Source organism: Pan troglodytes, chromosome 21 (genome assembly GCF_028858775.2).
Source record: "Pan troglodytes isolate AG18354 chromosome 21, NHGRI_mPanTro3-v2.0_pri, whole genome shotgun sequence".
NCBI lineage: Eukaryota > Metazoa > Chordata > Mammalia > Primates > Hominidae > Pan > Pan troglodytes.
Genome location: NC_072419.2, coordinates 7244898 through 7270497, shown reverse-complemented (window position 1 = coordinate 7270497; position 25600 = coordinate 7244898). Strand labels below are relative to the sequence as shown.

Sequence of the window (25600 nt, the reverse complement as noted above, 5' to 3'; positions counted from 1 at the left end):
ACCTTGATTTTTGGCCTTGTGAGACCCTAAGCAGAAGACCTAGCTAGCCAAGCCCACCCAACTTCTGACCTACAATAACTGTGAGATAACAAATTTGTGTTATTTTTAGCCACTACATTTGTGGTAATTTGTTATGGCAGCAGTAGAACACTAGTATAGATTTTGGTACCAGGAGTGGGGTACTATGACCTAAAAATGAAAGTGGCAGTAGATAAAGGTTAGAATTGTTTTGAGGGGCATGATAGAAAAGGCCTGGAACACAGGAGGATCGCTTGAGCCCAGGAAGTCAAGGCTGCAGTGAGCGGTAATGGCACCACTGCACTCCAGCCTGGGTGGCAGAGTGAGACCCTGTCAAAAAAGAAAAGGCCTAGGACATCCTTTTAGTAGCAATATGGATGTTAATGACTCTGCTAGTGAGGGCCCAGACAGAAGTGAGGTCTTTCTTATTGGAAACTGGCAGAAAGGGGATCCTTGTTACATAGTAGCAACTAAGTTTAGCAGAATTGTATCCTATGGTTATATGGAAAGCCAGATTTGCAAGTGATGAACTTGTATATTTAGCTGAGATTTCCAAGCAAAGTATTAAATGTGCAGCCTGGTTTATTTGTGAATGTGAACTTTAATGGAGTGAACCCGTGTGGAATACTTCCACAGCCCATTAGGTTCTTGAGAATTTTATGCCAACATAAACAATTCTAGTTTGGATTGAAAGAGACAGAAAGTAATAGGGCTGTTGGACCCCCCAAATTCTACTGATAGGAAGCAGGCTGATAAAACTACTCACCTGTGAATGTGTTGCTTTTCATAAAAGAAGCAGGGTGACTCAGACGGAGATAGGAGAGCCCAGAGGGGTGGAGCTAAAAGCTGGAGAGGATTTTTCCCAGGCTTTGAAATGGAGTGGAGATTCCCTAGATTTTGAAACTGCTTTGGACCGGAGGCTCTGTTTTCTTTTACATTTTGCCCATTTGAACTGGAATGTCTGTAACTGTTATTCTGTACGTGTCTCACAGTGGTATGTTGGGAGTAGAGAACTTGTTTCTTTAGGAATTGTGCCCCAGGAATTGGACTTACTGTTTTGTCCCCAGAACCTCATCCACACCTGAATAGGTGAATGAGATTTGGGACTTTTGAAATGATAAGCTTTAGATGGGAAACCTTTGGGACCTTGGGATGGGATGGATGTATTTTGCATTTGAGAGAGAGATGAATCCTTGGAAACCAGAAGGCAGACTGCGGTAAGCAGAATGGCTCCCCTACGATTTCCGTACTATAAACCCTGGAACATGAATATGTTAAGTAGATTTAATTAAAGTTAAGGATCTTAGGTAGATTATCTTGGATTTTCTGGGTGGGTTTATTCTACTCACATAAGCACTTAAAAGCAGAGAACTTTTTCTGGCTGGTGTCAGAGATGAGGCAGAAGGGGAAGTCAAATTTGAAGCATGAGAAGGACTCAGCCTGCCGTTACTGGAGGGGACCAGATTGAAAATGTGAGACGGGGAATGCAGGCAGCCTCTAGTAGGAGAGGCCAGTCCCAGCTGACAACCAGCAAGGAAGTGGGAACTCAGTCCTACAGCTGCAAGGAACTAAATTCAGCCAATAGCTTGAATGAATGTGGAAGCAAATTTTCCCCAGAGTTTCCAGCAGGGAACCCACCCACTGGATACCCTCATTTAGCCCTTGTGAGACCTAGTCAAGCCCACTGACTTCTGTAAGATAATCCATTTGTGTTGTTTTGTTTGTGATAATTTGTTATGACACAATGGAAAACATACAGGGGTTTTGCTGGTTTTATTTCAGAGTCTTTGGGATATCATTTTCTAGAGAACAAAGATAGCAAAGATTCTATAAAACGATTTAGTCCTGGAAGACTCCACGGAATAGTGGTGTTGAGTGGAACCTGTGCCTGTTTCTTGATGTTTGAATATTATTATTGTCCTTAGATGCAATTTGAAGGGGCTTGATGATCAGCTTAGTGAAATGTAGTTTCTGAAGATCTAGGACATTGGTAGGATTTCTGTAAATAGGTGGTTCTTCCATATCTTGGATAAATGACATAATTTCTTCATTAGTTTTTATTGGCTTAATAATGGGTTTCTATGACAGCCTTTTAAGGCTTATTTCATATTTTTTTAGAGGAGATGGAAATGGGTGATACATTTTTGTGAATTTGTAACTGTCTCTGTTCTCTCACACCTCCCACCCCACCCCAGCTCAGCTCAAAGTTGTAAGATCTTTTCTCCCTGTCATTGTCTGTTGAGGTTGTTGAGTTTAAGAGTCAGATCTGGGAATCATCACTACAGAATGGAGTTTCTAGCTTTTAAGAAAAGTCTTTTCTTTTTGTTCTTTAAAGTATCCTATTAATTGGATTCATAAAATGTGGACTAACTAAACTAAACTTTAGTCAGAGGATGAAGGAAGTGAGACCATTTCTTTTGAGTTATTACCTGAATAGAAAGATGATTGATTACAAGATTAGCATTTCAGGGTATGAAAGACTTTAGAGATTATGTTTGACTTTGGGTTTAGAGTAAGGGAAATTGGGCCACATGAATGTTAACTGGTCTACTAAGATATCTCAGCCCTAGAGCTAGTCTAGAATCCTGGTCCAGCCAGTAGAGAATCATGACTTTTGAGCTATGTTCCCTGAGTACCCTTTTCTACTGTTGGCCGGGCATGGTGGCTCACACCTGTAATCCCAGTTCTTTGAGAGGCTGAGGTGGGCAGATGACTTGAGGTCAGGAGTTCAAGACCAGCCTGGCCAACATGGTAAAACCCCATCTCTACTAAAATTAGCTGAGTGTGGTGGCGCGTGCCTGTGGTCCCAGCTACTCAGGAGGCTGAGAATCACTTGAACCTGGGAGACGGAGGTTGGTTGCAGTGAGTCAAGATCACGCCACTGCACTCCAGCCTGGGGGACAGAGCGAGACTCCGTCTCAAAAAAAAAAAAAAAAAAAAGATGTTAACTGTCTATAATATTCAACTATATGACAACTTTTGCATAAATATTACAGTATGATTTGTACAAGTTCAGAAACTGAAAACCAATATGATTTGCCATTGAATTAGGTAAGGGCTTAGTATTTTAAGGTAATAAATAATGTGATACTTGATTTGAAATGAGAAACTGGGTTTTGATCTGTCACAATTTGTGGGTAACCTGGATAAGGTTTGTTTCATGAGAGTATTAATGTGTTCTTATACCTGAATTTCTTTGAACTTCTGAGATGGATAATTTCGAAAGTAGCATGTCATTTAGTTTATAGAGAAATGTAGGCCAGCCAGCTTTTCAAATGAAGAAATTCCTCTAGGATTATTAAGGAAAAGTAGCTGCTGTCATTGTAACAAAGGATGTATTTTCATTGGGTTATAGACAATTGATAGTTTTCTTACGTTGAGTGCTCCCAGATGTACTTTTTTTTTTTTCACATGTAGAAGTCAAAGATTGAGTCTTTTAAAAAGTTTAAGGTGAAAGCATTCACAGTATCACAAGATACTGCTAAGAGTGGCATTTTAACTGGTTTCTACAAATTCTGTCTTTCAGTCTTAGACATTAAAAAACCCTACGTAGCAACAGTTGCTGTGGTCGGCAAGCTTCTTTACATTCGTGGTGATAATGTTTTCTTGCATAGAAAATATTGTGTTATCTGAGGTGACAGTTTTAGGGTTAAATACCAAGGTACAAGTTAGATTAATGTTTTATAATTTTTTATGTGTGACATCTTAAATGCCCTTATATTGGCTGCTCTTTTCTTTTTATACTTTCTTGTCTTGTGGGTTTTTCTGACAGGTTTTTATTAGCTGAAACATTTTAATTTGCTTGGAAAAGTGAACATTTGGAATTTTCCTGAAGTTATGACTAATGCTTTAATGGGCATTTCTCAGTTTAGCTATCTCATCAATGTTCTATACATTTTAAGAAAGCTACCCTGTTTAAAATGAATGGGTAAATTATTTTCCAAAAAATGGTATCATGTCATATCCAGAAATACGAGATGGTCATTTTGGGTTATTGAATTCATAACCACTCAGAAGATGTTGTTCATTCAGCAGATCCTGAGCACCTGCCACGTTTCTGGCAGGCATTGTGCTAAAGATCTCCAAACTGTCACTGCCCTCCAAGCTCAAAATTGAGTGACATTTTCTAATAACAGGCATATCATACCACAACTTAGTAGATTTTGGAGGTGTTTTCTTATAATAACTCCTATTTGCTTTGTATCTTAGGTGTAGTTTTTGAAACAGCTGCAGAAATGAGAAGGGGGTAGAAGAGAGAATTAATTGAGATTGCAGGTAGGGAGGGGAAGGCAATAGGTTAGTGGGAAAGAACTCCCACTTTGAGTTTGGGGAAGTTTACTTAACCTCTTCAAGTCTGGGAGTTCTTGTCTCTACAGTTCGGATAACAACTACCTTGGGCAACTTACTGACTTTTGGTTTCTTCACCTGTAACATGGGAATTAGTAGTACCTACCTCGGGATTTTTGTGAGGATTAATAACTAGAGTACTAGCTAGTATTATCTCAGGATTATTGAGGATTAAAGGAGAAAATTTATAAAACGTCTGGCATATAGGTGCCCAACATTAGTTCTGTCCCTTCCCTTTCGGAGAAAAGAATGTGTTTATTGCCAGTGCTGTCATTCTTCATTCTTTATTTTCATTTTCTGCTGCCAAGAGTTCTTATTTTTTTAATGAGACTTTTGACCTGTACTTCCTGTTTCTAATGTAGCCTGTTGGGTGGGTGAGGTATGAATTGCTGCCTAGGGGTGGATCAGTATGTAAGTCACGCCCAGTGTAGATTACCTCAATTACTCGTGTACAGTGTCTATTATCTAGTCCTGGTGAGTCTAGGATTCTTTTTGCTTCTAGATAGAGAAGGTAATATTCCCATCTCCGACTCAGGAAAAGGTCTACCTTTGCTCACCTATAGACTTGTGAATATAGATCAGAGGTCTTACTCCCAGTTGTTCTCTGATCACAGTTTGGGAATTGCTTGAATATTGTGTGTTAGGGATATGTTTGGAGAAGGCCAGCTCCCTGCATTAACATCTTCTCTATGTCTTGCTCTCTCAGGTAATCCACTAACTTGCTTTCTTGTTTGCTTTGTATTATTAAGTGATAAACTGTAGGCAGACCAGGAACTTGTATTTATCGGCACTTTAAAACTTTTTTTTTTTTTTTTTTGAGATGGAGTCTTGCTCTGTCGCCCAAGCTGGAGTGCAGTGGTGCAATCTCTGCCTCCTGGGTTCAAGTGATTCTCCTCTCTCAGCCTCCTAAGTAACTGGGATTACAGGCGCATGCCACCCCACTGGGCTAATTTTTGTATTTTTAGTAGAGGCGGGGTGTCGCCATGTTGGCCACGCTGGTCTCAAACTCCTGACCTCAGGTGACCCACCCGCCTCAGCCTCCCAAAGTGCTGGAGTTACAGGCGTGAGCCACCGCGCCTGGCCAGTGTTTTGTGTATTTATGATTATATAGAATGGCTACAAATGGCCATCTGCTTTGGAGTTGTCTACCTTTTGTGAAAAAATGAAAATAGACTATTGCCTAGCAATTAAGTATTCAAACATGTATTTTGCCACATAATTTATTGTGAGAAGGTTATCAATGTCAAATAAAATGCTTTCATTATTTGCTTCTATTTGTCTGTCTTCCTGACCAGTTCATTTTTCCTTCCAGTGAAGCCATCTTGAGCTAGGGTTTTCTTTGTGGGTAGTTGTTAATTTTTTTTGTAGAGACAGGGTCTCACCATGTTGCCCAGGCTGGTCTCAAACTCCTGGGCTCAAGCAGTCCTCTTAACTCAGCCTCCCAAAGTGCTGAGATTACACTCATGAGCTACCACACTGGTCCGAAGAAATTTTTTTTTTTTTTTTTTTTTTTTTTGGGAGATAGCATCTCACTCTGTTGCCAGGCTGGAGTGCAGTGGCACGACCTTGGATCACTGCAACCTCCACCTCCCGGGTTCAAGCAATTCTCCTGCCTCAGCCTCCCAAGTAGCCGCGACTACAGGCGCACGCTGCCACGCCTGGCTTTTTTTTTTTTTTTTTTTTTTGTATTTTAGTAGAGATGGGGTTTCACTGTGTTTCCCAGGCTGGTCTCTAACACCTGAGCTCAGGCAATCCACCCATCTCGGCCTCCCAAATTGCTGGGATTGCAGGTGTGAGCCACTGCACCCAGCCTGGTGTGAAGAATTTTTAAACACCACAGCTAAGGACCTGAGCATTCATCTGCAGCTACCTATATGCTCTTGTTACATACAGTTGTTATACTAGGGGATTTTTCACAGCCATCTTTTATGACTGTTTTTGGAAAACATCACATTGACCTTCATACGTATTCAAAACTTTAGGCTTTGTTGCATCTGGAGTCCAATGCTGAGGCCCACAGATGTCACCAGCCCCCAGCCAGCATGGTGGGGCATGTCTCAGTTGTCTTCCTTTCTCCCTTCAGCAGCCACACAGAAAAGCTTTTCCATCGTTTAAAATCTGATTTTTATACAATTGTGGCCTGGTGGCCAGCCCATTCAGGTAAAAGAATAATGAAGAACCCTGATTATTGAAACTCAGTATCCCACCCCCACCTTGCCTCCAAATTTAAAGCAGTTCATTTTATTATAGTGTTTTGGATAGGCTGTTAATAAATCAGTTTGGAGAACTAAGGAAATAGTATTAAATTTAGTGAAAAGAACCTATTTAGGCTTTGGATCCTAAACAGATCTGGCTTCCACCACTTAGTAATCCTGTTGTTTTTGGCAGATTATTTAACCTCTGAATCTGTTTATTTCTAAAATCAGAATATGCATCTGATACTGTGCCTGGTTTGTAAGAGGCATTCAAATGGTAACAGTAGTTATTACATTCATAAGTGCTGAATTTTTCTTTAGATTACTGTATATCCCAAATGAAGTTTTCCATCTTTTGGTTCCAGAGGGTAATAGCCAGTGGAGTAAAGTTTCACATTGTGACTTTATTTTGCTTATATGGCATGGTAAAAAGATGTATAGATGATGACTATATTATAAGAAACAGTACTGGAGTTCCGATTTCTCTTAGGTGTTTGGGGTAGAACTATTAATCCAAATCAAACTGCTTGGATTTTCTTCTAATACCTCCCTTCATTGGAAGACCTCACACTGTGGCTATGTCATTTATGTCACATTGACACTCAGATCCCTTTTTTGGGTTGAAGGTGGAGAAATGTAATTCACACAAAAGGCCCAAATGCTAATGTTTTCTGTTGTACTGTACTTCCTGGTTTGTTTTATGGAAGTAATACTTCCATGTATTGGTTTAATTTTTTTGTATGTATGTATGTATTTATTTTGAGACAGCGTCTCGCTCTGTCACCCAGGCTGGAGTGCAGTGACATGATCTCGGCTCACTGCAACCTCTGCCTCCTGGGTTCAAGTGATGCTTCTGCCTCAGCCTCCCAAGTAGCTGGGACTACAGGTGTGTGCCACCACACCTGGCCTATGTGCATTGTTTTTAAAAACAAACATGTTGTATGTTTTGTATGTAGGAATAAAAGCAGAAGGCCCCTAGGGGCATGTTAGGATTTATAATCTCCTAAAGTTAAATATTCTGCAAGTTTACACAAGCAGTAACTTCATGAATTACTAAGTATTACTGAGAGTATTTATGTTCCAAATTCGAAGCCTTAATCAAACCAGAAAAAAACATATTCTGTTGGGTTTGAACAGGTAGTTTTCTTATTCATTGTATACTTAGAACCTTGGGACTTGAAGGTCAGAGAGTCAAGGGAACTGCCAAGGAGTTAGTTGCTAGATATTTTTTTGTTTTTTTGAGCTGTATATATTTCCCCACTTGAAAAAACAAAAACACTACTACTTATATGGCATTAGTATGATAGGTGAGAGAGAATGTTGTTGGCCATGGTTACCACCTTAAATTGACATGGGAAAAGAGAATCAATATGAAGTGGAGGAAAAAAACAATAACTTCATTTAATCATACATTTTTACCGTTAACCTGTTTTCTTTTGGCTTATCCTTCTGAGCTAGGGTAAGGAGGCTTGTTTTGTCTTTGTTGTTTTTGTTTTTTTGTGTCAGTGACCTCCAAATAGATGATCTTCCAGACGAAATGGTTGCCTGTTAGTACATCTGGTCTGTACTTGAAAGCTGCAAAAGGTGATTGCGTATCTCTTGAAATAAGGGGAATTGTGAAATAGTTTTCTCAACCTGCTGCATGGATTTTGACTATTCAGGTCGTGATCTCCACAAGTTATTTAAACTAGAATTTCTCAACCAGTGTATTGTGTTAGGGTGCGTTACAGATGTGTTGAGATACTGGTCCCCTCACACCTCTGGCCATTCATGCAGAATATAGTTTGGATACAGCATCCAAACCAATGACCTCAGATCCAGAGCAGTCTTGATCATTTACCCCATTGTGCCATACAAATATTATTTTCTGTCTTGACTGTAAAAAAGACTGGGAGCAGTGGCTCACGCCTGTAATCCCAGCACTTTGGGAGGCCGAGGCAGGCAGATCACAAGATCAGGAGTTCAAGACCATCCTGGCCAACATGGTGAAACCCTGTCTCTACTAAAATATGAAAAAAAAAAAAAAAATTAGCCGGGCGTGGTGGCGCTTGCCTGTAGTCCAGATACCCAGGAGGCTGAGGCGGGGCATCGCTTGAACCCAGGAGGCAGAGGTTGCAGTGAGCCGAGAGCGTGCCACTGCACTCCAGGCCTGGCGACAGAGCGAGACTCCATCTCAAAAAAAAAAAAAGTTAAAAGTTTAAAAAAACTGGGAGCACTAATTTAGAAAGCTCAGTAATTGGATATCTGAACAGTTTTAAGATTCAAGGGGGTAAACAATCTGAAAATAATCTTGGTTTTAAGTTTTTAAAGCCATTTTAAGGTACCTCTCTGACCCACAAGTAATTCTCTTTGGACACATGATTCAAAGGATATGCTTTAAAATACAAGACTGTGAACAATTTAAGGTTGGACAGTAGTGAAGAAATTCAAGTTCTTATTTTCTAAGCAGTAATGTGAGGCAGAAGTAAAGTTCCCTTTTGTAAAACTGTTATCTCTACCTGACTAACTCTGAATGCTACTGTATCTTTTCTGAGGCTGACATTTTGTTAATCATTCATCAAGCTTGGGTCTCATACTCTGAAGCCTAGGATACATTGTCTTCTTGTCTTCCTTCAGGAAAGAATGGCATATACTTAGTTTGAGCAGTTTAATTTTTTAATATTTATGTAAATCACCAAGTTAGCCTTCTTAGATGAGTTTCTGTTTGTCTAACTCAGGAATTATTAATTTTGCTGGAGTTTACAGATTTCCTGAGCCTGTAATAATTTTTTTCTTCAAAAAAAAATGTACATGTACATGCTACTTTACCAGAGAGTTCATGGCCACTGATCTCATTGTTGAGCTGCATTTTCAGTTCCAAAATTTGTGTAGTCTAAATAAGAGTTCCCCCATCTTATTATTTATAAATTTATGTATTTAGTATAAACCAGGGATTGATTGCTTAAATGCCTTCAGGAGTCGAGTCAATAAGGTAAATGAAGAGTTGTCCAGGTTTACGTGTGGTATCTCCATTGGGTGTCTTTTAAAAGAGCCAGTTGTTGGACAGTCACAGCTTAGCATATCCAGCAGGTTTTTGTCAGTGCAGGAATGAAGAATCATTGTTACCAGACAGACAGACCTACCTGCCCTCCCTCCTGCTTTATTTCTTTTAAGAAATAGAAAGTTAAATTTTTTTTTAGTGTTGGTAACTGTCACTTTGAAAAATATTAATTATGAAAAATTTTAATACATAATTCAACTTAATACCTTTTTTTTTTGTTTTTTGAGACGGAATTTCACTCTTTTCACCCAGGCTGGAGTGCAATGGCGCGATCTCAGCTCACTGTAACCTCTGCCTCCCAGGTTCAAGTGATTCTCCTGTCTCAGGCTCCCAAGTAGCTGAGATTACAGGTGCCCACCACCACACCTGGCTAATTTTGTGTTTTTAGTACAAATGGGGTTTCATCATGTTGGCCAAGGCTGTCACGAACTCCTGACCTCAGGTAATCCGCCTGCCTCAGCCTCCCAAACTGGTGGGGTTACAGGTGTGAGCCACTATGCCTGGCCCCTGATTTACTTTTTAAAAACAGTGTGAAGGCTGGGCACTGTGGCTCATACTGTAGTCCCAACACTTTGGAAGGCTAAGATGGGATGATCGCTTGAATCCAGGAGTTCGAGACCAGCCTGGGCAACATGGCGAAACCCTGTCTCTACTAAAAATGCAGAAAATTAACTGGGTGTGGTGGCGCACACCCATAGTCCCAGCTACTTGGAAGACTGAGGTAGGAGGATCACTTGAGCTCAGGAGTGTGAGGCTGCAGTGAAGTGAACTATGATCATGCCATTGCACTCCAGCCTGGGTGACAGAGCAAGGTCCTGACTCTAAAAAAAAAAAAAAAAAAAAAAAAGTGAAAAACTTGTACACATATGCACCTAGTGACATTATTTCATAAGTAGCCAAAAAGTGGAGACAGTCCAAATATCTGTCAATCAGTGAATGGACAACCAAAATGTGATATATTTATACAGTGAATTCAGCTGTAAAAGGAAATGAACTACTGATACTTGCAACAATGTGGATAAACTTGTAGACATTTTGCTAAGTGAAAGAGGCCACATATTGCATGATTCCATTTATGTGAAATGTCCATAATAGGCAAATACATGAAGGCAGAAAGCAGATTATTGGTTGCCAGAGGATTGTAGGAAGAGGCTATTGGGAGTTAATCCTCTGAGGTACTGGGTTTCTTTTTGGGGCGATGAAGTGTTCTGGAATCAGATAGTGGTGGTGGTTCCGCAGCATTGTGAATATACGAAAACACACCATTTTAGGGTACTGATTGTACCCTAAAATGATGAGTTTTATGTTACATGGATTTTATCTCAATTTTTAAAAGTAATATGTGAGCCAAATAGGAGATATACACCCAGAGTAGTCCTGTTCCCAGCCATCTGTGGGAAATATATCCCAAGATCCCCAGTGGATGCCTGAAACCACAGATAATACCAAACCTGATTATCATCAGTTGGAACACAGTTTTCTGTTGATGTCTTCTACCCACAAATTTAATGCCTTTTCCATTTTAACTAAGCATTTATCACATACTGCGGTCATAACTTTTGCAGTTTGAGGTACAACAGCAAAACAAATGTGAATTTATTTTTCCCTCTTCACATTATCACTGATAGAAGATTTGTTCTTACCATAGATCTTAGCAATTTCCACATACGATTTTTTTTCCATATTAAGTCAAGAACTTTCACCTTTTTACTTAAAGGAAGCACTTTACAGCTTCACATTGGCATTTCCAGATTCTCAGCATCGCTACTCTTGCACTTTGGGGCATTTCTTAAGTAAAATAAGGGTAACTTGAAGACAAGCACTGCAATACTGCAACATTCAAGTAACCAAGAAGGCTACCAAGTGACTAATGAGCAGGTGGCATATACAGCTGGACAAAGGGATGATTCACATCCAGGGCTGGATAGTACTAGATGGTGCAAGATTTCATCACATTACTCAGAACCATGTACAGTTTAAAACATGGCTGGGTGCAATGGCTCATGCCTGTAATCCCAGCACTTTGGAAGGGTAAGGCGGGAGGATTGCTTGAGCCCAGGAGTTCAAGACTAGCCCGGGCAACATAGTGAGAAACCTTCTTTACGAAAAAAAAAAAAAAATAGCCAGGAGTGGTGGTGCATGCCCGTGGTCCCAGCTACAAGGGAGGCTGAGATGGGAGGTAGAGGCTGCTACAGTGAGCTACGGTTGCACCACTGCACTCCAGCCTGGGTGACTGAGTGAATCCTCGTCTCTAAAAACAAACATGGAAAATAAAACTTATGAATTATTTATTTCTGGAATTTTCCATTTAATATTTTCAGACTGCAGTTGACTGCGGGTAACTGAAACCATGGGTATGGGGGTTGGCTGTGTTTGTGGTCACCAGTTTACAGTCCCTTGCTGTAGAACAGAAGGATAGGCTGTGAATCTAGACGAATGTTTTCCAATCACTACCTCTGACATTGGGAAGGTTATGCAGTTTTGCCTTCTGTAAAATGAGAAAGACATTACTTAGGTCATGGACTTGCTGGTTTAACAGTGATAAATCTGGCTGGGCGTGGTGGCTCATGCCTATAATCCCAGCACGTTGGGAGGCCAAGGTAGGAGGATTGCTTGAGCTTAGGACTTCCAGACCAGCCTGGGTAGCATAACAAGACCTCATCTCAGAAAAAAAAACAAGAGAAAGAAAGAAAAAAAAGAAAAAATTTAATTAGCAGGGGACAGTAGTGTATGCCTATGGTCCCAGCTACTAAGGAAGCTGAAGGAGGAGGATTGCTTGAGCCTGGGAGGTCAAGGCTGCAGTCACCCGCCCTGGGTGACAGAGCAAGACCCTGTTACACACACAAAAATGATAAATCCCAAGAATCAGTGACTGACATAGGCATTCACATAATATCTTCAGAATTGAAAGGCAACCAGTTTGTACTGCCCTTACTTCCAGCCTATTCTATTTTTGTCAGTTTTAGGACAACCTACCTTATTAGCTGTTGGTTATTGATCACCTGCGGAGATGATGGTTGTCTCCTATGTAAACTGCCACCATGGCAGTAAAGAAGGGAGTGGGGGAAGGGTGATAATCCTTATATTCTGCAGTTTTCTCACTTTAATCAGATAGGTTAAATAACATATCCAACATCAGAGGTAGGTTGTAGTGGTTCTAGTGTACTTATTCTTTCTGCAACCTTATGATGTCTTTTAAATCCAAGATCCTTTCAGTAACGGAGTACTGAACTGTTTTTGTAGCTCTATCAAGGCTTGTCAAGCAGTGTGCTCATCACATGGTAAATCATGCAGCGTGGAACCTCATAAAATCTCCAAGAAACATCATTCACCCATACTGACTAGTTCACATCTCTTTGGTAAGTGATAGTAGGAAACCTTTTTCCCCTGGTTTAAAAAGGATGGATGCAATAACATTTATAGGTAAGACTGAGGAGCATTTTAAAAACCACAGGCTGGGCACAGTGGCTCATGCCTGTAACCCTAGCACTTTGGGAGGCTGAAACGGTCGGATCACCTGAGGTCAGGAGTTTGAGACCAGCCTGGGCAGTGTGGTGAAACACGGGGCATCCACCAAGAGAAATAAATCAAAGTCCAAGTACTTGAATTCATAATCTGAGGAGAGAGGTGTATGTAAACAAAACACATTCAGTGTGACAATGTCAGAGAGTATATGGGGTTGCTTTGGCCCTGTAGAAGAGGTACTTGGCCTGTTTTGGAGAAAGATGGGAATGCTTCATAGTGTGCTTCATAGTGGATGTAAAGTTTGCTGATTCTTGAAGGGTGAGTAGGATTTCCCCTAGCAAGCACTATTGGAAGGCATAATCAATGTATAAAAGCACAGAGACCTGGAGAGGAGTGGGAAGCAAGTTCAGTCAGTTTAAACAAATGTTTTGAAAATGTTAATCTGTGCAGTTCAAAGACATTAGGATAGAACAGGTTGAAACAATACTGATTGAATTTATTGGTTATGGGACTATTTATGGTTTTCATTTTTTATGTCAGTTTTTGTTTTTTCTCCCTGAGAATCAGACTGGGATCTTGTATCAGTTTTGATAAATTATTTTTCTTCTGGGAATTTCAAGTTTGTGGGCACAAAGTTGTTCGTGATATTGTCTTATCTTTTTACCATCTGTAGGATCTGTAGTGATGTATCATTTCCATTCTTGATACTGGACATTTACCCTAATTCATCCCTCACTCCCTCATTTCCATTCTTGATATTGGACATTTACCCTAATATTCATTCTCTCTCTCTCTCTCTCTCTCTCTGTCTGTCTCTCTCTCTTTCTCTCATTCTTTCTTTCTTTCTTTCTTTCTTTTTTTGAGACAGAGTCTCACTGTCGCCAGGCTGGAGTGCAGTGGCATGATCTCAGCTCACTGCAACCTCTGCCTCCTGGGTTCAAGCGATTCTCCTGCCTCATCCTCCTGCTGGGACTACAGGCGTGTGGCACCACACCCAGCTAATTTTTTATATTTTTAGTAGAGATGGGGTTTCACCATATTGGCCAGACTGGTCTTGAGCTCCTGACCTCGTGATCCGCCTGCTTCAGCCTCCCAAAGTGCTGGGATTACAGGTGTGAGCCACCACACCTGGCCCTTCTTTTTTTTTTTCTTAAATCAAGCACACTTACATTTTTAATTTCTTCCCCCCCACCTGCAGAGGCAGGGTCTTTCTCTGTCGCCCTGGCTAGAGTGCAGTGACATGATCATAGCTCACTGCAGCCTCAAACTCCTGGGCTCAAGTGATCTTCCTGCCTTAGCCTCCTGAGTAGCTGGGACTCAGCTAATTTTTTCCATTGTTTTTATTATTAAAAACAATTTTTTTGAGATGGAGTCTCACTGTATTGCCCAGGCTGGTCTCAAACTCCTGGGCTCAAGCAGTCTTCCCGCTTCAGCCTTCCTAAGTATTGGGATTACAGTCATGAGCCACCATGCCTGGCCTAATTTTTAAATTATTTTTGTAGAGATTGGGGGTTGCACTCTGTTGCCCAGGCTGATCTCAAACTCCTGGACTCAGACAATCCTTTGCCTCGGCCTTTCAAAGTGTTGGGATTACAGGCATGAGCCACGGGCTCAGCACGAGCCTTTTTAAAGACTCGATTGGTATCGTGGATCCTCTTTGTTTCATATTTCTTTGATTGCTGCTTTTCCCGTTTTTTTCCTTCTAGTTTCTCTGGGCTTCTGTTTTCAAATTTATTGAGATATGTGTAAGTTCTTAATTTTTAGAACTTTTCTAAGTTCAAGTTTATGAATTTTTATTTTCGAATCAGGGCCTTGCTATGTCGCCCAGGCTGGAGTGCAGTGGCATAATCACAGCTCACTGCAGCCTCCACCTCCTAGGCTCAAGTGTTCCTCCCATCTCAGACTCCTGAATAGTTGGACTACAGGTGCATGCCACCACACCTGGCTTTTTTTCTTTTTTTCTTTTTAATAGTTTTATTTTTAAGTTAAAAAAATAGAGACAGGGTCTCACTATGTTGCCTAGGCTGGTCTCCAAACTCCTGAGCTCAAGCAATCCTCCCACCTTGGCCTCAGCCTCCCAAAGTGTTGGGATTACAGGCATTAGTCACTGTGCACAGCCTAATTTTTTTTTTTTTTGAGATGGAGTCTCGCTCTGTTGCCCAGGCTGGAGTGCAGTGGCACGATCTCGGCTCACTGCAAGCTCTGCCTCCCGGGTTCACGCCATTCTCTTGCCTCAGCCTCCTGAGTAGCTGGGATTACAGGCGCCCGCCACCGTGCCCGGCTAATTTTTGTATTTTTAGTAGAGACGGGGTTTCACCATGTTAGCCAGGGTGGTCTCGATCTTCTGACCTCGTGATCCACCCGCCTCAGCCTCCCAAAGTGCTGGGATTACAGGTGTGAGCCACCGTGCCCAGCCGATTTTTTTAATTTTTATTTTTATAGAGGCGAGGTCTCGCCATGTTGCCCAGGCTGGTCTCGAACTCCTAGATTCAAGTAATCCACTCACCTCAGCCTCCCAAAGTGCTGGGATTACAGGCATGAGCAACCACACCTGGCCTAAGTTTATAAATTTCTAAGTCCTGCTTTAATTGTATCCCATGTTTTGAAATATCGTATTTTTATGAACAAACTGTCTGTAGCCTATGTTTTTTTTTATTTAAAATTTATTGATTGATTGATTTTGAGGCAGAGTGTCTGTCAGCCAGGTTGGAGTGCAACACTGTGATCATAGCTCACTGAAGCCTCAAACTCCTAGGTTCACATGATCTCCTACTTCAGCCTTCTGAGTAGCTAGGACACAGGTGCATGCACCATACTTAGCTAACTTTTAAATTTTTCTGTAGAGATGGTAGTCTTGCTGTGTTGCCCAGGCTGGTCACGAACTCAGCCTCAAGCCATCTTTCCTCTTCAGTCTCCCAAAGTGCAGGGACCCCTGAGCTGTGCCCAGCTCTTAATTTCTAATTGATACATAATTGTACATATTTATGGGATGTATTGTGATGTTTCAGTGCATGTATACATCGTGTATATATACCCCATGTTTTAGATGTATCTCTTTTTTTTTTTTTTTTTTTTGAGATGGAGTCTCTGTCACCCATGCTGGAGTGCTCACTGCAACCTCCACCTCCTAGGTTCAAGCGATTCTCCAGCCTCAGCCTCCTGAGTAGCTGGGATTATAGGCATCCGCCACCACACCCAGCTAATTTTTGTGTTTTGTTGTTGTTGTTGTTTTTAAGTAGAGATGAGGTTTCGCTGTGTTGGCCAGGCTGGTCTCAAACTCCTGACCTCAAGTGAGCCACCACACCTGGCCTAGATGTATCTCTTTTATTTATTTGTTTATTAATTTTTTTTTTTTTTTTTTTGAGAAGGAGTCTCCCTCTGTCTCCCAGGCTGGAATGCAATGGCGTTATCTTGCTACAACCTTCGCCTCTCGAGAGTTTCAAGCGATTCCCCGGCCTCAGCCTCTAAGAGCAGCTGGGACTACAGGCACGCACCACCACACCCAGCTCATTTTTGTATTTTTAGTAGAGATGGGTTTCACTGTATTGGCCAGGGTGGTTTTGAGCTCCTGACCTCAGGTGATCTGCCCACCTCAGCCTCCCAAAGTGCTGGGATTACAGGCGTGAGCAGCTGCACCCGGCCTAGATGTATCTCTTTTAGACAGAATGTGATAGAATTTTTTTCCTTTTTAAAAATTTTTTTTTTCAAATTAATACACAGTAAAATTGACTCCTTTTTGTGTATACTGTTCTATGAATTTTAATACATACATAGATTCAAGTAACTACCATCACAACTGGGACATAGAACAGTTATATCACCTTCTGCATGTTACCCTTGGTAACATACCTAGCCTCCCACCCCTAATCTCTAGCAACCACTGTTCTGTTCTGAGTTACTACAGTTTTTTTTTTTTTTTTTTTTTTTGAGATGGAGTCTTGCTCTGTCGCCCAGGCTGGAGTGCATTGGCGCGATCTCAGCTCACTGCAAGCTCAGCCTCCCGAGTAGTTGGGACTACAGGCGCCCACCACCGCTCCCGGCTAATTTTTTATATTTTTAGTAGAGACAGGGTTTCACCGTGTTAGCCAGGATGGTCTCGATCTCCTGACCTTGTGATCCATCCGCTTCGGCCTCCCAAAGTGCTGGGATTACAGGCGTGAGCCACCGTGCCCAACCTCACTCCAGTTTTATCTTTTCGTGAGTGTCATATAAATGAAATCAAACATTATGTAATATTTTGAGACTGGCTTATTTCATTCAGCATACTGCCTCTGAGATTCATCAAAGTTATTGTGTGTGTAAATGGTTAGTTCCTTTTTATTACTGAGTAGTATTCCATTTATGGATAGACTATAGTTATTTTTATCCATTCACTCCTTGAAGGACATTTTGGTTTTCATTCTTTGGTGATTATGAATACAGTTGCTGTGAACATAACATTATAGGCTTTTGTGGACCTAAGTTTTCATTTTTCTAGGGTAAATAACTGTGAGTTGGATTGCTGGGTCATATGAAAAATGTACATTTAACTTATTTATAAAGAAGTTGCCAAACTGTTTTCTAGAATGGCTATACAGTACTATTTTGCGTTCACACTAGCAATGTATGAGTTTCAGTTTTTCCTCATCTTCTCTAGCATCTCATCCTCTTTAGCATTTCAAGTTAAATATTGGCAGTATTTAACTTGTAATGTTGAAAATTTTAGGTTTACAGAAGTTACAGATAGAATCTCCATATATGCTTCCCTCAGTATATCCTAATGTTCACATCTTGCCATAACCGTGATATGTCATCAACACTAAGAAACTGGGCCAGTCATGGTGGCTCGCACCTGTTATCCCAGTAACTCTGGAGGCCGTGGTGGGGAGGATTGCTTGAGGCCAGGCGTTTGAGACCAACCTGGTTCTCAGAAGTTAGGTGGGCATGGTGGCATGTGCCTGTAGTCCTAGCTACTTAGGAGGCTGGGGCAGGAGGATCGCTTGAGCCCAGGAGTTTGAGGCTGCTGTGAACTGGGAGAGCTAGGATCACACCATTGCACTCCAGCCTGGGTGACAAAGTGAGACCCCATCTCTAAAAATAAATAAATAAATAAAATAATTAAGAAATTAACATCGGTATAATACTATTAACTAAACTACAGGCTTTGTTTGGATTTTACCAGTTGTATCCTTTTTCTGTTCAAGGAGCCAGTCCAGGATACCACATTAATTTAGTCATCATGTCTCCTTAGTATCCTCCAGTCTGTGAAGCTTCTTAGTCTGTCTTTAATTTTCATTACTTGGAAACTTTTGAAGAAGACTGGTAATGTATTTTATAGAATGTCCTTCAATACAGGTTTGATGTTTTCTCAAGATTTAATTGTGGTTATGGATTTTTGAGAAGACTACCACAGAGGTGAAGTGCCCTTCTCATCACATTATATCAGGGGCATATGATGTCAAAGTGACTTAACACTAGTGATATTTCAGTAAAGTCTGCCAGGTTTTTCTACTATAGAGTTGCTATTTCTCCCTTTCCAAGCCCATTGGACTTAGGAATACCCTTGTAATGAATAAGCATGGAAAGGGAGAAATTTAGGCTCTCTTTCCATGCTTACTTATTTCCTTTCCTTAAAGGAGGAAAATTGAGCTCCACCTCCTAGATTCCTCACATGTGCAGTTCACAATAGGGTTCTCCTATGAGAATCTAATGCTGTTGCTGATGGGACAGGAGGCAGAGCTCGGGCAGTAATGCGAGTGACTCCCGCTGCTCACCTCCTGCTGTGTAGCCTGGTTCCTAACAGGCCATGAACTGGTACAGGCCCATGGCCCGGGGATTGGGGACCCCTGATATAAATGGAAGTATACAATATGTAGCCTTTTGTTTCTGGCTTCTTCACTTTTAAGATTCACCATGTTGGTCAGGTGTAGCAGCTCACACCTGTAATCCTAGCACTTTGGGAGACTGAAGCCAAAGGATTGCTTGAGGCTAGACGTTTGAGACCAGCCTGGGCAACAAAGCGAGACCCTGTCTCTACCAAAAAAAGAAAAACGATTCATCCATTTTGTTGCACAAATCAGTAATTTGTTCCTTTTTATTGCTAAGCATCACATGGCAAACCATTTGTTTATTCATGTAACTGTTGGACACCTTGGTTGTTTCTGTTTTTTCACAATTATGAATAAAGCTGCCTTAAATGTTTGTGTGTAAGTTTTTGTGTAGATACGGGTTTCCGTTTCTCTTGAGTAAATACCTAGGAGTGGGAATGCTGGTTGTATGCTTAAGTACATGTTTAACTCTATAAGAAACTGCCAAACTGTTTTCCAAAACCATTTTGCATTCCTACCAGGAATGAATTAGTTACTGTTACTCTGCATCCACACCAGCTTTTGGTATAGTCAGTTTTGTTTTCTGTTTTTTTTAATTTTAGCCATTTTAATAAATCGGTAGTGGTAGTGGTATGATTTAATTTCATTTTCCCTGCTGTCTGGCAGTGTTGCGTATCTTTTCATATACTTATCTGTGTATCTTCTTTTGTGGTGTGTATGTTCACGTCTTTTGCCCATTTTTAAATTGAGTTGTTTTCTTATTGAGTTTTTTATATGTTACAGATACAAGTTCTTTATTCAGATTTGTGATTTGCAAATACATTCTTCTTGTGTCTGGCTTATTTTCTTAATAGTGTCTTTCACAGAGCAGAAATATTTTAACGTTGATGAAGTTCAGTTTATCAGTTTTACAGCCCATGCTTTTAATGTCATGTCTTCAAACTCTGCCTAACCCCTGGTTGCAAGAAGGTTTGATAATTTTACATTTATATCTTTTTTTCCCCCAGAGGTAGAGTCTTGCCTTGTCACCCAGCCTGGGATTATACAGTCATGAGCCACCGCATCTGACCCAAGTTTTACATTGATACCTGTGATTCATTATGAATTATCTTTATATAAAGTGTGAGATTTAGATTGAAGTTTATGATTTTGCATATTGATCTCCAAGTCTTCCAAAACAAAAGATTATTATGCCTGTAATCCCAGCACTTGAGAGGCCAAGGCGGGTGGATCAGTTGAGCTCAGAAATTTGAGACCAGCCTAGGCAATATGGTGAAACCCCGTCTCTACTAAAAATACAAAAATTAGCAGGGTGTGGTGACACACTCCTGTGGTCCTAGCTACTTTGGAGGCTGAGGCAGGAGAATCACTTGAACCCAGGAGGCGGAGGTTGCAGTGAGTTGAGATCATGCCCCTGCACTCCAGCGTGGGCACCAGAGGCAGACCCTATCTCGAAAAAAATACATATATATATTTATATATATATGTATATATGTCCTTTCTCCATTGAACTGCCTTTGTACCTTTGTCAAAAATTAATTGGCCTTATTTGTATGAGTGTATTTCTGTACTCTTTATTCTGTTCCCTTGATCTATGTATTAATCCTTTTGCCAATACACTGTTTTGACAACTATAGCTTTGTAATAAGTTTAAAATCAGATAGTATAATTCTTCCAGCTTTATTATTTTTCAGAATTGTTTGGATTATTCTGGTTCATTTGGATTTCTTTTTTAATCCAGTCTGATATGATAGTCTTTGTCTTTTACCTGGATAATTTATTCCACTTATATTTAATATAATTAATCATATTCCAATTCAACTTTTTTCCCCTATGCTTCTTATGTTCTAGATTTTTTTCTTCTCCCTTCTTAACATTCTTTTGGATTCTTTTTATGATTTTACTTTTCCTCTTTCTGGTTTGGAAATATATGCTATTTTTATTCTGTAATTAGTTGTCATACATGTTGTGACTTGCAGCTATAACTTAGCAAAACCTGATATTATAATTTTATCTTCTTTTCATATAATAAAAGACCTTTAGAAAGAATACTTTGAAATCTCCTCAATACACTGTGTTTTTATTGTTATGTATTCTATGTTTTAAAGCTCCTCAAGGTATTGTTATTCTTTTGTATAATCAGTGTTTGTTTGGAGCTGTCTGTAAATTTTCCTCTTTTTTGCTCTTTATTTTTTCTTTCAACTCAGACCTTCCAAAATGGGATTATTTTTCTTTTTTCTTTAGAGACATTTGCTTGATAACAGAATTTTAATTGGGCGGCTATTTATTTTTTTCAGCACACTGCAGGTATTAAACTACTTGGCTTCATTGTTGGTTTTGAAAAATCAGCTGTTCTATTGTTGCTCTTTGAATATAATCTGCCTTTTTCTGTACTTGCTTGTCTTTAGTTTTTTGTTTTTGTTTGAGACAAGGTCTTGCTGTTTTGCCCAGGCTGGCCTCCAACTCCTGGGCACAAGCAATCTTCCTGTATCAGCCTCCCAAATAGCTGGGACTATAGGCCTGTGCCATTACACCCAACTCATCTTTGTTTTTTCCTGCTATTTTGTAATTATTTGTTTGGTTTTAGATTTCTTTTTATTGATCTTGTTTGGAAATTGTTTGCTTCTGAAATTTGATTGTGTCTAATTGCTTCTGGGATATTTTCAACTGTCTTCAGTTACTGCCTTTATCCCATTCTCTTTTCTGCTAGTATCAATTAAAAGTATATCAAACTGGCTGGGCACAGTGGCTTACGCCTATAATCACAGCACTTTGGGAGGCCAAGATGGGCGGGTCACTTGAGGTCAGAAGTTCAAGACCAGCCTGGCCAAAACATGGCAAAACCCCCTCACTACTAAAAATACAAAAATTAGCCGGGCATGGTGGCATGCACCTGTAGTCCCAGCTACTCTGGAGGCTGAGGCAGGAGAATCACTTGAACCTGGGAGGCAGAGGTTCCAATGAACTGAGATCGTGCCACTGCACTCTAACCTGGGTGGCAGAACAAGACTTTGTCGCAAAAAAAAAAAAAAAAAAGTATATCAAACGATTTCACTATATTTTTCCTCTTGTTTTTTGAGATCTGCTAGGACATTGTATTTAAAAATAAATAATTGGCTGGGTGCGGTGGCTCACGCCTGTAATCGCAGCACTTTGGGAGGCCAAGGCGGGTGGATCACGAGGTCAGGAGATGGAGACCGTCCTGGCTAACACGGTGAAACCCTGTCTTTACTTAAAAAAAAAAAAAAAAAAAATTTAGCCGGGCGTGGTGGCGGACTCCTGTAGTCCCAGCTACTCGGGAGGCTGAGGCAGGAGAATGGCGTGAACCCAGGAAGCAGAGCTTGCAGTGAGCTGAGATCAGGCCACTGTACTCCAGCCTGGGTGACAGAGCGAGACTCTGTCTCAAAAAAATAAAAAATAATAAAAATAAAAATAGATATTTGTAGTAATCATTTGAGGCCCACAGTAAGGTACTTTCCTCCATGGAGAGCTTGCTTATATCAGGTATGCATGGGCACTAATCCAGAGACCACCTTAAAACAAGCTTAAGATATGATATTCCCTCCAGTAGGGCTTTAATTCCTCCCTGGATCTTCCACTCCCTAGTCACTCTCACCATTAGGAAGTATGCCTCTGAAGTCCCACCTTATGAAGAGGGCCTCCTATTAGACTTTTTGTCTTGTGAGAGCCCTGGGCTTTGGTTTATGTGAGAACAAAATTCTAATTTTCAGGATCAACAAAGGCTTTCCAGGCTTCCTTGCTTGCTTATGTCTCTGGGTTTGCATTTTCTATTCCCTTTTGGCTATAATTACTTCTCTGTCTTATTTAAAGATGAGTGGGCCAGGCGTGGTGACACATGCCTGTAGCCTCAGTTACTTGGGAGGCTGAGGTGGGAGGATTACTTGAGCCCAGGAATTTGAAGTGGCAGTGAGCTACGATTGTGCCACTGCACTCCAGCTTGGGCAACAAGGAACTGATTAGTGTTGGAAGTAGAGAAAAGAAAATAAAGAGAAAGAATTCCAAAGCTTGTGAATTAATGATATTGTTTGTTTTAAGCACAAAATGGTAACAGTCAAGTAAACTAATAGTCTCCAAATCAGATATAAAAAGGTTGCTGACCTGATGTGCAAAAAAAGCACATCAGGTGCTTTTTTACACCTGATGCCACGTTGCATGTGGCATCCAATGATGTGTTTCTTATAGAAGATAACAAAATGTGCCAGCCTTTGGTCATTTTAGGGTGCAAAATTATAGGTCTTTAAAATTCTTAACTTGCTTTAAAGTGTTACGCTTTGCAATTTCTTGTTTTAATGTTTTCCATCTGAATAATTCCTGTGCGTACTTTAAGTGCAGTTTTTTTTTTTTCTCTTACAGTTTTTCCCCATTTTAGGTACTCCATAAATATTTGTTGAATGAATGATGGGTTGGTGATAGTTTAAATACCCTTCAACGTCTGTACACCACCATGACTTAATTGTTTCAAGCACTGATCACTTGAGATTGTAATGGTCTGTTTTCTTTGTCTGAGGGCAGAGATACTTTCTCCAGGACCAAGAGAAAGAATGCCTTTCTGGCAGTCAGGCACACATTTCCTGGTATATAGTAAACGTTCAGTAAATGCTTGCTGTATGAGCATTCTGCTCTTGATTTGAAAGGAAGAAAGAAATTAAGGTTAAGTATGGACATTTGAAATAAGTAATTCAGGTAACATTAGCTACTTGTGCTTTTTTGTATTAAGTTGGCCTTCTAATCAGTGCCCCTTTTGTAAAGGGAAATGGGCAAGTTTGAATTTTTCTCTTTGCTTCTGTAGCAAGGTAGAAAAGTATACATATTTAAGGTCTCGCTGAGTTCCACAAGTCTTGTTTGTCTCTTACCAGTTTATGTTGCCTGATTGCTTGGAAAAAGAGTTCATTCTCTGCAGCAGTGCATAAAAGGTGTCTTCCTGTATAGCTGCTTTTCCTCTAAATAAGCAGTCCTAAACCATGCAGTCAGTGCAATCTAAGCACATTCCTCATTCTTTGCTATAGAAATCTTTGTCCTGTCTGGATGATGATGAGATCTTGTTCATTTGCTATGGTTCATTTAGGGATGAGAAGGAGATTTTTTTTTTTCCTTTTAAGATGGAGACTAATAAACATTAGGGTTAAAAAGAACTAATTATATTACAGTTCAAAAATTGACTTAAAGTTCTAGAATGATCTTTTCCATTTCTGATACTAGGAAATTCATCAATAAAAATACATTAGCAGAAATGACTAAGCAAACTTGTTTGTATAGTTTTCTGGTATTGGACTGTTACTAAGCCTCTAGTTTTCTTTTTAGTTGCCAAATTGAAAAATAACAACTGAACATAAGAGATTAGAAGGAGGGACTAGCTAAGGGCAAGAGGAGTTTTTATTGAAATTAATTCTGCTGTACTCAGTGTATATCAGTAAACTTATGATTTTGGCAATGGACAATTTTTCCTTATGGTTTAATGGCATTTTCTTTTTATTTACTTATACTTTATTAAAGAATAGGTCATGCAGACCAATGCAGTTGGCTTTGATGTGATCTGACTTCAGTCGGGAAAAATTCATTGACATGATACTTTTTTCGTAGCTGATTAATTGGCTTCCGTTAGGCTAAACGTTGAGCATACAAGACCTAGCCATGTCTTCAAAGTCATTCTGACGGTGTTAAGGTAGATGTAGTGGTCTGAAATGGTTAGCCACTAAAGTTACACCTCCTTTTATGCAATTACATGGGAACAGTAAGCACTAAGACAATTTAAAATGGAACTTAATAAGAAAGGCAGTGCATTTTCTGTTAGATTGCCTTAAGATATACTAGTATTATGAACAGTGGAGAGGAGAATTGATCTTCCAAATATCTAGGACTCAGGTACTTTTTCCATCTTCCAAATAAGCTGCTATAAAAATTGCTAAAATCAAGTTTCTTCAGTATTCTCTTAATTTGAATTATCGAGGGGAAAAAGACAAATCCTAGTTGTAGTCCTGTGATTTAATAGAAGCTGTAGTATTGGGAAAGAGAGAGGGAAGGGAACAATTACTCAAGAACCTTTGACTTGGTTTTCCAGTTCTCCTAGTTGCGTACCAGATGACCTGAAGTATTTAGGAACACCCTATACTTTGGATGCAACTTCATTTTCATTTCATTTTTAAAAAATAAACCAAGATTAATTTGATCACCAAATAGTGTTTACTGAACGTGCTACAAAATGCAAAGCCTTAGGCTAGGTACTGTAAATTAAAAAGGTAAATTAAACATGGTTCTTAACTTTGTAGAACTTAGGGTCCAATGAGAAATTAAGATTTGAAGACTGGTGTGTGTGTGTGTGAATGTGCAGTAGAAAGTGATTGTGTTCTGTAGGAGTGAGAAGACTTGAACCTTGGAGGCCAACTCACTGTCTTTGAATCCCAGCTGTAACTGTATTGGATATTCTTGGTCAAGCTACTGAACTTAGGCTGTTCTTATTTGTAGATTAGAGAAACTAATGCTTGCCTCGTAGAGTTGTTGGAAGAATTAGATACTTAAAGCTGAGAAACTCTTAGTTCCAGACTTGTAATATCTAACTGCCTATTCAGAATCTTCGTTTGAATGATTCAAAGCCATTTTAACCTTAAGTCCAAAACCTATCTTGTGCACTCTTATCTCCATGAATGGCACCAACAGTCTGTCAAGAAATCCAAGCAAGAAATCCAAGAGTCACCTCCCACTTCATACAG

At 40.1% G+C, this 25600-nt stretch overlaps 1 protein-coding gene across 5 annotated transcripts in view; it reads left to right on the top strand.

Annotated features, from left to right (window-relative positions):
- The window catches only part of CSNK2A1 (casein kinase 2 alpha 1), a 61010-nt gene that overhangs the window by 2951 nt on the left and 32459 nt on the right, over positions 1-25600 (top strand). For 2 of the 5 annotated variants that reach the window (XM_016937257.4, XM_063802515.1), the window contains exon 2: positions 12844-12959. The exons of the other annotated variants lie outside the window; for them this stretch is intronic. The gene's annotated coding sequence lies outside the window, so the exon portion shown is untranslated. The remainder of the gene's footprint in view (positions 1-12843; positions 12960-25600) is intronic. 5 annotated transcript variants of the gene reach the window in all.